The 15,525-nt window shown below is 38.4% G+C and overlaps 1 protein-coding gene and 1 pseudogene across 3 annotated transcripts in view; one reads left to right on the top strand and one right to left on the bottom strand.

The window, feature by feature from the left end:
- Positions 1 to 15,525, bottom strand: part of LOC122492270 (limbic system associated membrane protein) — a 660,170-nt gene that overhangs the window by 238,792 nt on the left and 405,853 nt on the right. The gene's annotated exons all lie outside the window — the stretch shown is intronic.
- LOC122492271 lies at positions 9,875 to 11,191 on the top strand (annotated as a pseudogene).

Genomic DNA, 15,525 nt, shown 5'->3' on the forward strand with positions numbered 1-15,525 from the left:
CATGGTTGGCCCCCAGTTAGCTCTCTAGACTTATGTATTACCCCCTTTTCATTGTATCATCCAGTCAGATCAAATAATTTTGGTTCCTAGAATATACTATGCTTATTTACCCCAAGGCATTTAACATTCTATTTTTTCTACATGGAATATTCTTCTTCCAGCCCTTCATGAGGTCAGCCCCTTTCTTCCTTCAGGTTTCAAGTTGTCATCCTGTTTTCTCGCTTTTTCCAGGAAGACTATTCTGTCATTTACCACCCCATTCCTACCCCTACCCCACTCCTGACTTATTGCGTGAGGCATCCCTCCTATGTCCTCCCATTGTGCCCTATATTTCTCTACCATGGCCCTGAATCGTCATTGCTGGATTACTTACCTGTACCTGTCACTAAACTGAAAGACGCAGATGAGAAGTCCTTGGTTTTCCTGACCAGTGAATTGTATAGACCATGGCACTTAGAACATGGTAGGTACTCACAGGGTGTTTGAAAAAAGAAATTAATGAAAATCCCTGCCTGCCCCCAAACTTTTCTGAGCTCAAGTAAGTCATCTCATTGAATTTTTATCAGAAAGCATCAACCTTTTATTTTGAGCCAGTAAAATACAGCTTTTATCAGTATTTCTTTAGCTACCCCTCTAATGACCTTGTTCACTATCAACTTTTTTGACTCTTAATTAAAAAAAAAAACCATGGGGCACAGAAACATTTGTGTATGTTAGGAACATAGGAAGTGAGATAAACTTGGTGTCCAGCTTCTTGAATTATAGATGTATTCAGGGTTTAACTTCTTTTTTTCTTTTCTACGAGGAATCATTCATATATATTTGTATGGATGTATATAAATTTTTTTTCTAATGTTTATTTATTTTTGAGACAGAGACAGAGCATGAACAGGGGAGGGTCAGAGAGAGAGACACAGAATCTTAAAAAGGCTCCAGGCTCTGAGCTGTCAGTACAGAGCCCGATGCGGGGCTTGAACTCACAGACCTCGAGATCATGACCTGAGCCATAGTCGGACGCTTAACCGACTGAGCCACCCAGGCGCCCCTGTGTGGATATATATAAATACATATAACTTTTTTTAGTTTAATGGTTTAATAGTTCCTTTCTAGTTTCCCATAGCCATTCATGCAGTCTGCATTTACACCATTACTGATAATATAAGATTAAAGCAGCAATGCAAGGTCTTTATTCTATTACCTCCTAACATCTTTATGAAGATCCTGGGAAGTAAAATGTATTGTCTTTTTATCGCCATTTCATAGATGCAGACACCGGGGACAAAATGGGTAAAACTCACACAGCTAAGTAATTATAGAGTTAGGATCAAAACCTAAGGTTTATAGATTTCCTAAACTTAAGTCTTCTTCTAGATCATATTCACTTTCCAATAGTGGTTCCAAATAGTATTTTTTGCTCTATTTTAATTCTCAGAACAACTGTAGGAAATACTGTTTAACAAGATAATCTTATTTTCACTGGTAAACATAAATTGTTTATTTATCAAAACCACTGTAATATTGATTTATGCTCATGGGCCTTCACATATTCTGCATAGTTATTTTATTTTCTTCTGGAGTATTCCCTAACTTTTTTTTTTTTTTTTGGAGAGAGAGAAAGCAGGGGAGGGGCAGAGGGAAAGAGAGAGAGGGAATCTTAAACAGGGTCCATGCACAAAGTGGGGCTGGATCCCACAACCATGAGATCATGACCTGAGCCAAGATCAAGAGTCGGACGTTCAACTGACTGACTCACGCATCACCCCCAACAATATTTATTCATAGGATATTAGTGTCTTTTATTATATTTTCCTAAATGTAATGTCATGAACCATTTATTTGATATTTTCAACCTATTCGGTTTCAGGGATCTAATTTGTCTGGATTATTTTGTTTTCTTACTGATTAATGACAGCCTGTATACCTTAGGGAAATGATCTTTTGTTGTCATATTGTTTGCAGTTTCCACAATTCATTCTTAACTTCTTAATTTTATGAACATTTTTGTCTTGTAAAAGGTTTAAATTTCTTTGGTGAGCTTTTTTTTATGATTTCCACTAGTGTTTTTGCGCATAGACGTTTCTTTCTTAACATAAAATCAGTTAAATACTTCTGTCTATTTGTTATTTCTCTTTCAATGGTTTATTTCTTTTTTTTATTGCACTCTTTAAATCATCTGGAGTTGATTTATGGTGTGAGCTTTAACTAGGTTTTTTAATCTTCCGTGGTTTTTTAGTCAATTTCAGCAATACCTCTGGTTAAATTATATAAAATGTATACATTGTTTGGGCTTTCAGAATTAGCCTACATGTGCTACCAAGCTGGCAAGAGCAATATTTCTGGGAAATATATAAATATAAACCTACTTATAATGCCAAGAAATTTTATGAAAGTGCATTAAAATATGTCATTAATCTTTTGGACACCACACTATTATTATGTGTTGCTAGTTCCAAAATTAATTGTTTATTAGACAAACACCTCCTAAAATGTTGAGTAAAAAACATAATTTAGATACCCTGCTTTCAGGACACTAGTGAAATTCATTATTCAAAGGAATTTTCAAGGTTTCCACTGCAAAAATTAAATAAATAAATAAATATGCCACACCTAATAGTTGTAACTTTAAATCTGAATTATTAAATAGGTGATATTCTTTCACTGAAATCTATGTAAATTCTGTGTTAAAGAAATGTACATTTTTTCCATGCACTGAAAATTAAGTGACAGTTTCTAAAATAATACTAACATCTAGGTACACTTGTACACACGGATTCCTTCAGCTGTGCAATGAAACAGTATTAAGTAGGATTATGACACAGTCAATCTGCCTCTGCCACTCATGATTTTATTGCCCTTCCTCATTCTTCTTGTAATTTCCTTACCCACTTTACCATATCTCCAGGGCTCCAGGGTCTGCCTTGGCTTTTGTGAACCAAGACATGCCTGTACATAATTTGTACAATTCTCTAGGTTCCAATCCATCCCTTCTCCTCTTTTGTGTAAGTCTCACATCTCTTATGTTTGGTCCAACGTGGAAATGAAGGCAAAGTCAGGGACATAGTGGAGTGGACATATATCATGTGATCTGCCAAAACCCATGCCCTCTTCTGTCTGGAAAGACAACCCTGGTATTCTTTTGCAGAAAACACCTCCCACCAACTCCCATTGGTTTGTTGGGACTGTCAGTCAAGTGACCTATTCTCCTTTGGCCAAGGAGTGGGCATGTGACCAAAGCTGGGCCACTATAGACTCTCCCTCCCTGGAACTTGGTTTTTATAAGGAATGACTCAAGAGAGGTTGAAACTGATTCAACTTATGGTAGACTGTGTTAATGTCCCCAATTCTCAATCTTTCCTGTATCCAAATCTTTTGCCATGCCTATCCCCTCCTTCAGTGGGTAGCAGACACTTTTCCATCCCTGGACCGTGCTGCTTGTTTTGGCCAAGGATACAAGCATAGGGAATACAAGCAGAGTCTTGAGAAGTGTTGGCACGATTGGACTCACTTGGTCTTGTGCCTCTGCCATTTGCATGAGAAGAATGTACCCATCTGAGCCTGGTGGCCCTAGGAGAAGGAGGATGGGAGATGGCAAATGGGATTGCCAAATAAAATACAGGGCATCCTGTTAAATATGGATTTTATATAAACAGCAGATACTTTTTTAGTATAATTGTTCCAAACATTGCATGGGACATACTTATACTAACAATTATTTGTTATGTAAACTACAAATGTAACTGGGCATCCTATATTTTTATTTTGTGAACCTGACAACTCAAGGTACATTGTCACATGTAGTGAAATCCAGTCTGGATCTGCTGACTTGCACACTTGTGAGAAATAAAAAATAACTATTGTTTTATGTCCCTGAATTTTTGACTGGTTTGTTCAGCAGCAATAGTTAGCTAATACATATCATGAAAGGGCAGCCACCTGAAAGGACTATTATTTTTCACTACTGTCTGCAACTTGCATCCCTGGAGATGCATGGCTTCTGTGCCTTCCAAGGTGATATTTTCTGCTTTTCTTTTGAGCCTGGGAACTATTCCATATTCTTCCAAAGAATCACCACTTTTTACATCAAATTAGCCAGTCAATTTCTGTTGCTTACGCCAAAGAATCCTAATTGTTACAAATTGGGAAGTAGTCATAATAAGGGGAAATTTTGAAGAGGGACATTTTCATAGAGGTAAATTGTCATCTATGCTTGGGTACTCCTTTGGGTTTCCACAAAACGAACTGAGTTGCATGTATAGCATTGGTTCTTATATGTCATTACACATTGCTTTAAAAATAATTGTAGGTTTGAAAGAACATCTAATTCTAGCTGTGAGTGTTTCAATATCTTTGTCTTTAGTCACTAACTGACCAGCCAGAAGAAGAACAATAAATCAATTCCAGAGGAAGGGATAAAAGTGGTCAGTTGGTTCATTTATCTAACCTCAAATAATTAGCATTTATAACTTGTATTCAATTCAAAATGTTATCCCTAATGGTGCAAATTATTAAGTTTGTCTCATCAGTTATTGCTTATTTGAAGTTTGGGAAAGGTGCATGTATTACTGTGTGCATGGTGGTAAAGGGGTGTTAAAAACATAACACTATCAACTTCTCAATTTCTAACCTTCTTTGGTGTGGCTAGAGAAGCTTACTATTTTTTGCACATGTAACACACTGGAAACCTATAGTGTATCTATATAAGAATTGCGTTCAGAAATCTACAGGATGTTTTTTAAGCAGCACTTGGTTTTAATCGCATGATCCAAAAATTCAACAATAAGAATAAAAATATGCAATATAACATATTAATAACATCTTGTGAAACATCAAACATCCATCTAGTCTGGCATTTTGCTTCTGAAAGTGCCAGTGAAGCATGTCGTGCTTCATGGTGTGGTAGGTTCCAGAATGGATGATAGGATTGGAAAATGTAGCACAGTTTGAGAGCCAGGGATTTTGATCCTGCTATGACACTGGCTCATAAGGCAACCACATATTCTATGATATTTGCTTTTGAATTTTCCTCATGAAGTACACTGTATGTGCTTAACAAGTTTTGAACGAATAAACACACAAATTAATGACAAGTTATTTAAATCTCCCTGAGACTTAGTTTCCTCATCTGGTAATTGAAAGTAATGTGCAAAGTTGATAATAGTTAATATTACAGGACTGTTGTTAGGGACAAATAAAATAATTCATGTAAACTTGTTTTTTAAACTGTAAGGGACTCTATAAGTGTAGCTATCTATTATACAGCTAATAAAGCAGTGTTGGCTTAACTCTTCCTAAGATAACATGATAACACAGTTCGTGCATTTCTATGGCTAATGGCATTCTAGTTATATTTTTGCAGACACCATTATTGCCAGAAGGTGTAGGTAATTACTCTAATTCATAATTAATCATTAATATTGGCTTTAACAGAAAGTCACCCCAAAGATATGTATCCAGTTCTTATCTACTAATGGGCAGAGCTATGCCAATATGTTCAGCCCTTTAGTCAATGTCTAGACATTTTATACCTGTAATAAAAAGCGACACAAAGATGTGAAAGTGTACAATCATAAACAAAACAAAGTTTTAGAAGCTTAACTCTTGGGCTCCTAAGGAAAAGCTCTCAAAATCAAATGTTATCACTGTTACATAATTTGTAATGTAAGCCTCAGTAAAAGAGAGGTCTTCTTTTATTTGTTGTTCTTATAGACAACAGATGTTGCCAGGTGTTTTGTGTCTGTAATTTGAGTCTCTAAAGCCTTAACTCTGGCCAAATAAAACAACCAGCAATGATAGTTTCTTTTCCACTAGTATTAGTTCTCACTGCTACTAGAATCCATTTATAAAGCAAGAAACATTCAGCCGCAGAAGTAGGTATTTGAAAAGGAGCGCTCTACAGGAACATGATTCCTTTTAAACACAAATTTCATGGGTGAGTAGGGAAAATGTGGAAACTATAGCTTCTTTGAGTATCAGATGAATATTAAAGTAGAAGAAACTCATTACACATATCAGTTACTCTAATTTCTTTGTCAGGAGTGATTACAAATGCTGCACTTATGCTTGCATTAGAAGATGAACAAAGTAACTTAAGGAAAGGGGGATAATATGCTAACAATTTAGAGGAAAAGATAAAATGTATATATAAAACAAAGCCAAGTGCCATATGAGTGGTAATGTGGTCAAGTCAGAGAAATAGGAGCAAGGAAGCTTGTGAAAATGACATATTGAAACAATGTGCAGTCAAGAAAAAGCCATCCTCCTGTAATCAGGCAGGAGCAATTCTTGAATTATACATGTAACTAAAAGTTAGAGCCTGAAGTCTCACTTAACATACTCCTCTGAGATGCGGCTGCCATCTTACTGTGTTGGCCAAAGGAATAAGCTGGATATGACCTCCTCTTTGGCCTTTGAACCCTAAATTATCACATTCTCAAGGGGCCGTATGAGTTGCTGTCACTGTCTCAGGTAGTCAGACTTAACACCAAAATAGTCCCTATGACACATCCAGACGGTAGCCAACATCACAAGGGAGTGTTAATTTGGGTCAGACTGCTCTAAATAACTCAAACACAGTAGCCGTTGTACAAAGAAATACCATGAGCTCACTTATACACCACCTAGTGGTGGATGTGTACCCAAGGTGATACATGTGTGGCATGGGTATCTACATCTGATTGAGGCTCCCAGTAAACCTAAATAGAAAGTACGTTACATTGGAATTTTTCTATATTTATTAAAAGTTCAGAATTACCCTGGAATCTAAGTGTGTGGGCTGGTTTTGAAAGGGGACAAAATATTCAGGCACCAGCATTTGCATTCATGACCAGTTAAGGGCATCCATTATTGCTGCTTCAGCAATATGTATACTCTGTGGGATGTCAAATGGCTGTTCTCGTGTACAGGTCATTGCCTTGCTAAATAAGAGCAAATGGAACTATCCTGATTCTGTTCACTGAGGCTGCAGTTACTCAACAAGTCAGCAGCTCCTCCAAAATTTCATATTCCCAGACCCTGATTCCAGCTGTTTGGATATTTATTTTTGCTAATCTGGGAAAACATCCAGACGCTGATTTAATCAGTCGATGGGAGGAATGAATCTGCTTTCTTCCCTTTACCTCACAAAAAAGTTTTATCATTTCTGGTACTTACAGAATAGTCTTTAGATACTGTCCAACCACAGCAGATGGTTTTGTTATCTGGCAGAAATGGGGGTATCGAGCAGAGGGAAGTTCAAAAATATCAGGCTACCTAGGGTGGGTAGCAAATAGCAACTGGGTGAATTCCAAGGGCTCAGAAATGGCACCCACAGACTCTAGCAGAGAAAAAAGAAGTGCATCTTTTCTCTCTTTGCACTCAAAACTCAGGTGGTATTCCTGGCATCTACTAAAGAACCCTCTGTATTCCATGAAAAGCCTGTAAAGATTTAGCCCTAAACCATGACATATCCTAAAAGCTACAAAATACATCATGTGCAGCCAATATATATATATTTTTTCTGTGTTCCATTAGTGTTCTTTAAAAAATGTGGGAAAAAAATTGCCTGTACCTTATGGATGAATTCTTTAGTCAATAAGACAATATTAGAGATAAGTCCATATATTAAAAGAGGACAGGGGGCACGTGGGTGGCTCAGTATTAAGTGTCTGACTTCAGCTCAGGTCATGATCTCACGGTTCATGGGTTACTGCCCCATGTTGGTCTCTGTTCTGATAGCTCAGAGCCTGGAGTCTGCTTCAGATTCTGTGTCTCCCTGCCCCTCCCCTGCTCACATTCCATCTCATTCTCTCAAAATAAATAAGCATAAAAAGAAAGATCACAGGATTTTAATTTTTTTTTTTTTTAAGTAATCTCTATGCCCAATGTGGGGCTTGAACTCATGACCCTGAGATCAAGAGTTGCATGCTCTTACAACTGAGCCAGCCAGGTGCCCCAAAAGAGGAATTTTAAATGAGAGAGAAATAAACTATAAGTTAAAAGAACATAGAAGTATAAAGAGTTCAGAGACCAATCTTATGTCTATTATGTTTAGGAATAATACAAATTAACATTTATTGAGAGACTATAACATATAAAGACACTGTGCTAGGCATGATCAGAGGTGAGGAGAGGATAAAACAATGACAATTATGACCTAGATCAGCCAGTTTTTATTATTTCAACAAAAGTGCCAGTAAAAGGTTACTGAAAAAATAATAATACTTAACACTAACATTTTTAAATGGTTTACTGTTCATCTCATTTCTTCATTCCATTTTGAGAATTAGAAATGTGTAGAAATAAATATGGTGCTTGTAAGAAAGAATCCCTTAAACTTAAAGATTCCATGCCCATATTACTAGCCTAAATTCTATTTTTTTTAGTTGCTTAAGGCATATAGTGTTCTTTGCGTGTAGGGAAGGAGGTAGATTCTAATAGAAACCAACTAGGGTGAACTAAAGCATGCCTTGAATACAATGAAAATAATAAAAGTTGTTTCCTGCCACTGCTCAAGGGCCCAGAAGATAGAATATTTAGAGAAAGAATAGGATTGACAGGAGGTTTTCAGAATTTCTTTCTTTGAATTGCCCTTGTTCAAAGCTTACCATGAACAATTATGAACTGAATATGGAGTATTCACATTATTTCCTTCTAAACAAACAGAGTTACCATTGTGAATTAATTAATACATTCATGCCAATTATAATTTTTCAAAAATTATATATAATGGTAGGAAATACAGTAATTATCAAAAATGTTAAATATAACTAGGAGAAACAGAATACTTCCTGCCATTCTAAGTAGGCTTAAAAATTCCAGAGAGGTAAATAGGTATGCAGCATTTGGGGGAGGAAGGAAATACAAAGCCTGGAGTTGATGAATATGAGTTAGGTCTCCATTTTATCTTTCCTTGACCTCTGTTTGAGGGACAAAGGAACATTAAATAATTAAAAAAGACATAAGCAAGCAGAAAAGTGAAGAGAAATAATAAAAATAATAAAGATAATTAATAATAATAATATGAAGTAGTATAACATTATACAATTTATGAAACTCTGATATATGTCTTGCCTTATTTGATCTACACCTATCCCAATGTGATGGCTTGGACAAGTTTTATTACTACCACCCCCCCCCCCCCCCCCCATATATTGGTTGAATAACTGAGACTCAGTAAGATTCATTCTTTTGGCCAAGGTCACAAAGCTAGAAAGTACCAAGTTCATAACCAGTTCATCTGATCAAGAAGATCTAGGAAGATCTTGATATTTCAAGACTAGATTAAATACTGCTGAGATACGAGATGCTAGTATATTGATTGAATTAAACAGCTGCAAAGATGACCAGGGCACAACTACAGATAGGAAAGTCTGGATAGGTGGGTACTTGTGTTCAGTACAGTGATGGAAATGTCACTGATTATGTTGAGATCCCGGAAGTCTTGTTTACCAAAGTTTGTTGTCTCCCCATTACTCAGTTCAGTTTTTTAGCTCAATTATTACATGGTTAAAAATTTGGCTTTTTGGGGGTGCTTGGGTAGCTCAGTTGGTTTAGCGTCTGCTCTTGATTTCTGCTCAGGTCATGGTCCCAGGGTCGTGGGATTGAGCTCTGCTGGCCATGGAGCCTGCTTAAGATTTTCTTGCCCTCTCCCTCTACCCCTCTTTCCCCTGCTTATTCTCTCTTTCTCTCTCTAAAACTAATAATTAATAATAATAATAATAATAATATTAAAGAATTTGGCTTTCTGGTTTTGAGGTATTTTTAAAAATAATGCATCTAAAGGATACAAAAATGCTGACTTGAAGGGCCACATGCACCCCAATGTTTATAGCAGTGCTATCAACAATAGCCAAATTACTCTGCTCCTCCCTGTTTGACAGACAGCCGTATCTTCTGGTGCGGTGCCAACCGCGACCTCAAGACATGGTGGTGAAGGCTTGAGTCAATGGATTTGGCTGTATTGGGAGCCTAGTCACCAAGACTGCTTTTAATTCTGGCAAAGTGGACATTGTTGCCATCAATGACCCCATCATTGATCTCAACTACATGGTTTCCATGTTCCAGTGTGATTTCACCCCCAGCAAATTCCATGGCACAATCAAGGCTGAGAACAGGAAACTTCTCATCAATGGAAAGCCCTTCACTATCTTCTAGGAGCAAGATCCTGCCAATATCAAATGGAGTGATGCTGGTGCTTAGCATGTTGTGGAGTCCACTGGGGTCATCACCACCATGGACAAGGCTGGGGCTCACTTGAAGGGTGCAGCCAAGAGGGTCATCATCTCTGCCCCTTCTGCTGATGCCCCCATGTTTCTAATGGGTGTGAACCAGGAGAAGTGTGACAACTCCCTCAGGATTGTCAGCAATGCCTCCTGCACCACCAACTGCCTGGCCCCTCTGGCCATGGTCATCCATGACAGCTTTGGCATTGTGGAGGGATTCATGACCACAGTCCATGACATCATAACCACCCAGAAGACTGTGAATGGCACCTTTGGGAAGCTGTGGCATGAGGGCTGAGAGGCTGCCCAGAACATCATCCCTGTTTCTACTGGCGCTTCCAAGGCTGTGGGCAAGGTCATCCTTGTGCTGAATGGGAAGCTCACGGACATGGCCTTCTGTGTCCCCACCCCCAACATATCATGGATCATATCATGGATATGATCATATCATATCATATCATATCTGGTAATGGATCTGACCTGCTGCCTGGAGAAAGCTGCCAAATATGATGACATCAAGAAGGTAGTGAAGCAGGCATCATAGGGTCCCCTCAAGGGCATCTTGGGCTATGTGACACCCCCACTCTTCCACCTTCAACATGGGCTAGCATTGCTCTCAATGACCACTTCATCAAGCTCATTTCCTGGTATGACAATGAATTTGGCTACAGGAACCAGGTGGTGGACTTTATGGTCCACATGGCTTCCAAGGAGTAAGAGCCCCCTGGTCCACCAGCCCCAGCAAGAGCAAGAGGAAGAGAGAGGCCTTTATCTGCTGGGGACTCCTTGCCCCAACTCATTCCCCAATACACTATCCTGACCTCCAGTTTCCATCCCAGAGACCCTTGAACAAGGGAAGGGCCTTGAGGAGCCCTACCTTACCATGTGCCATCAATAAAGTATACTGTATCCAGCCAAAAAAAAAAAATAGCCAAATTATGGAACGAGCCCAAATGTACATCGGCTGATGAGTGGACAAAGAAGATGTGGTATACATATGTGTGTGTATGTATGCATATATATATGCATATATATATATATATGCATATATAATACACTAGAAAATATTATACTAAGTAAGTCAGTCAGATAAAGACAAATATATGATTACACTCATATGTGGAATTTAAGAAATAAAACAGATGAACATAGGGGAAGGGAAGGAAAAATAAGATAAAAAACAGAAGGAGGCAAACCGTAAGAGACCCTTAAATGTAGAGAACAAATTCAGGGTTGTTGGAGGGGAGATGGGGGTGGGCTAAATGGGAGAGGGTCATTAGGAAGGGCACTTGTTGGGATTGAGGACTGGGTATTATAAGTAAATGTTGAATCACTGGGCTCTACTCCTGAAACCAATACTATACTGTATGTTAACTAACTTGAATTTAAATACATAATTAAAAAAAATAATGTTTATTTATTTTTGAGAGAGAGGGAGACACAGAGTGTGAGCAGGGGAAGAACAGAAAGACAGGGAGACACAGAATCTGAAGCAGGCTCCAGGCTCTGAGCTGTCAGCACAGAGTCTGATGCAGGGCTTGATCCCACGAACTGCGAGATCATGACCTGAGCCGAAGTCAGACACCCAACTGAACAAGCCACCCAGGAGCCCCATGTATATATTTGTTTTTAAAAAAGAGAGAAAAACAATATACATTTAAAAGCAAGTTGACTTTGTCAAAACTAGCATAAACTTCAAGCCAGCGAGTCCATTTTATTTTCTTGTTCATGGTAGCGTATTTCAATGGATGTGGATAATATTCTACACAATTTCATTATATATAATATATATCCATTATATATATGTATATACACACATATATAATTATATACATGTGTATATACATAATTATATATATGTGTATATACATATATATATTAATTATATATATATAATTATATATGTGTATATACACATATATATCCATCATATATATATGTGTATATATATACATATATATATATATAAAATAGATATATTTGCCATTAATGCAGTTATGGGATATTTTGACCATGTTGACAATCCATTAAAAGTGCTATAAGGATATAATGAAAAAAATGCTGGTAATATTTATATCTGTAATTACAAAAGCATGAACACTTTTACAGTGGAAAGTAGAGACATCTTCACAGGCCTCATTCACCGCCTGTATTGCAGATAAATTTGACCAATCTCCCTCAATTTGGCCAATGCAAAATGGGGTCTCTCTTCACTCTCCCTTCTCTTAAAACTCAAGAGGGGGCAGGTGGTGGTGGTGAGAAGGAATGCTCTTTCCCTGCTTCCACAAATAAATCCCGAATGGGGTGAGTCTCATTAATCTTGAGCTAAATGTGAAGTTAGACATGGAGGCATCTCGGGTCCCCACTGTTTGTTCAGAGCCCTAGGCATGTTATGGAGAAAATGTCAAAGATTTCTGCTTTGGCTTCTGCACCCTGCCATGATGTTTTATTCAAACTTCCATGTCCTAGGGAAATAAACACTGGCTATCAAAATCCTCCACCTGACTTCCAGTCTCACACATAAACATGCACAACACCTCTGTTTAGGAGCACGGATCAATCCTCCCTCCCCAAGAGCAGTCTCCAGGGAACGTGCTGTGAGGCTGGAGCTCTCAGGCCAGGGATTTCTGAGGCAGCACGGCCATCTGTGACTCTGTTCGTCTCCCTCTCACAACGCGCATGCTTATACAACACAGTGTGTCTGCTGACCCTGTCTTCCAACAAGGGGTGCTTTTAATCATGAGTTAAACTCTGAGTTCTTACCAAGAAAAAATGCTGGGCAAAGAGGGCAAGGCTGGGAAGAAAAGACTATACACATCACTGACAATGGGTACAAATCAGCCACAGTCAGTGAGGGGGGCAGGAGGAATCTCTCCTATTTGGCTCTGCATCAGCTCTGAATTTCATATAGCCCGGGGAGCCAGCAGGGCTTACCCACAGAGCCTGGGTCAGACAACACTATGAAGTGGTCACGGTGGCCGTGCAGTTGGAGGCACACTGGCCTGGTCAGTCCTCTTGTCCACCACCGTTCAATTGTCTGGAGGCAGCTGACTTTATGGCTGTTTTGTTCTTAACAAACCATAGGCCACACGAGGCAGAGACTCGTGCTGCAGCAGTGAGTGGGATTCTTGGGTTTTTATCAGCTCCAAACAGCTCCAGATGGACTGAGAATCAGGCCTGTTGGCCATCAGAAGTATTCTTGATTCTCAGTCCACATTGCCCCCTTTTTATTCCACGGGGAAAGGGAAAGTGCACCCTCTGTTACTCTACCTGTCCTCCCTTTGGCTTCAGGCAAGTCACTTAACCTCATTTGGCAATGATTTGGGCCTAAGAGACTGTCCTTAAGGATCTCTGATTTCCACGAGTCAGACTCACTCCCACCTGTCACACTGGCCTGAAAACACAGTGCCTAGCTTGATGTGGCTTCTCACTAACTGTATGCTAAGGGAGTGAATGCATAACTTAACTGAATCTTCAATATCATGTGTAAAATTACATGGAAACAATTAATACTCAGAGCCACTTGTGATTACTTTGCTCTCTTTGCCTTTTGCTAATGCTTTTTTCCATTAATTATACCTTTATCACATTTCTCTTGATGGTAAAATAGCCCAAGCAGCTGAAGCCAAAACCGCAAATTTTTAGCTTCCTTCCTCTAATGCTTAGAGGTTATATGAGAGAAGGTAATGTCAGCCTCTTTCCATGTCCTGTAAATTGAATGTATCCCCAGAGTAGCTGAGCTTCAAAATCTCCAATATATTTAACATATATATGTGTGCATACATACACATATAGTGTATATAGTATATATATATATGTATAGTGTATATATATATATATATAGTATATAGTACATAACATGTGGATACACATATATGTGTTAGTAGAAATATAAAAGAGTATAAAGATTATAAAACATCTCCCTCTGTTAACTTTTCATGAAGCTCCAGAACATATCAGGCTTTCCCTTATGCTGGCCCCTCTGATAGTTTTGAGAGTCAGATCAGGTTTCAGCTATAAGCCAGCTGGTGCCATTCATTTAAAGGAAAACAGCTATGTAAGTGAGCAAGATTCTAATCACTAAATCTAATTACAAAGTAGAGTAAATTATTACAAATGTTTCTGGAGTGTCTTAAAACACTGTAAAAAAGAAAAATTATCAGCCCAACAGAAATCTGCTATGCTGGTAGTTGATAGCATCGTTAAGGATTAGGACATTCATGTGTATAACTGTTACATACTCTGTTTCTGACACCTGAATCTAGTATTCACACATTAAAAACTTTATAACCTTCCTCTGTCATTTAATCAGATGCTAAACTGTTCAACTCAAAGTAAACCTTGGTTTATAGATCCTAATGAGAGTAATAGGAACATTTCACTTATACTAGAATGAAGGGAACTTCAAACTGCTTCATTAAAATGGTAGCAATTAGTCAAGGGAAGGAAAAAGCGGCAGGGAAATGAAGAGATACTTTACACGGATGTGTGTATTTCCCCGTGCAGATTGACCCTCTTCTATTTAACATCCTTTATTAAAATATTTGAAATGCCACACATTCTCTATATCACAATGTAAAACTAAAAGACAAACACATCAACATTTACTCCTTGGCTTCCAAACTAGCCGTCTGCTCAGACATGTCTTACGTCAGTTGTATTTGCATGTTGTCAGGGCATCATGGATCTCATCCTTTACTCCATCTGCTTCCTGGAGGCATGAATGTGTGTGCTCATAGCATTCAGAGCTCTTTAGAATGGGATTCCCTAATCATTGTCTAGTACGTCATTGGAGGTTGTGGAGGAGGCTATTAATGCTCAGCAAGTGTCTGTGTTTCTCCACATTTTCCAAGCTCCCGTGGTTAGTTTAGGACCATAAAACTAGGTTTGGGCCAATAAAATGTTGAGGAAAGTGAGGTAAGCCACATCTAGGCCCGGCTGTCAAGAAATGTTTGCATGTTGCTCCAGCTCTTTCCTGTTTTGTGATGGCAACTGTGGTGATATGTGTCCAGATGGCATAGCTGCTATGTAGCAGGGGCTATGAACTGGGCTTCATAAGGAAGAAATAAGCCACAAGAGTCCTCAATATCTAAGGCAGCTAGCATTGATTACTCTGATCAAAAGATCATTAAGAAGAGTAAACAATATGACCTTTATTTAGAAGTGTACTGTCCTAAAGTTGGAAAGGGGATGATGTTCTCTCGAGGTCTTTCACATTTTGTGAATTATGGCTATTGAATGAACATCCTCTCCTTTTCCATTCAGTGAAGACTTTGATTGTCAATGTCTAATGACTACACAATTAATCTTGCAGTCTACTCATCCA

The sequence above is a fragment of the Prionailurus bengalensis genome, chromosome C2, assembly GCF_016509475.1.
Source record: "Prionailurus bengalensis isolate Pbe53 chromosome C2, Fcat_Pben_1.1_paternal_pri, whole genome shotgun sequence".
Lineage (NCBI taxonomy): Eukaryota > Metazoa > Chordata > Mammalia > Carnivora > Felidae > Prionailurus > Prionailurus bengalensis.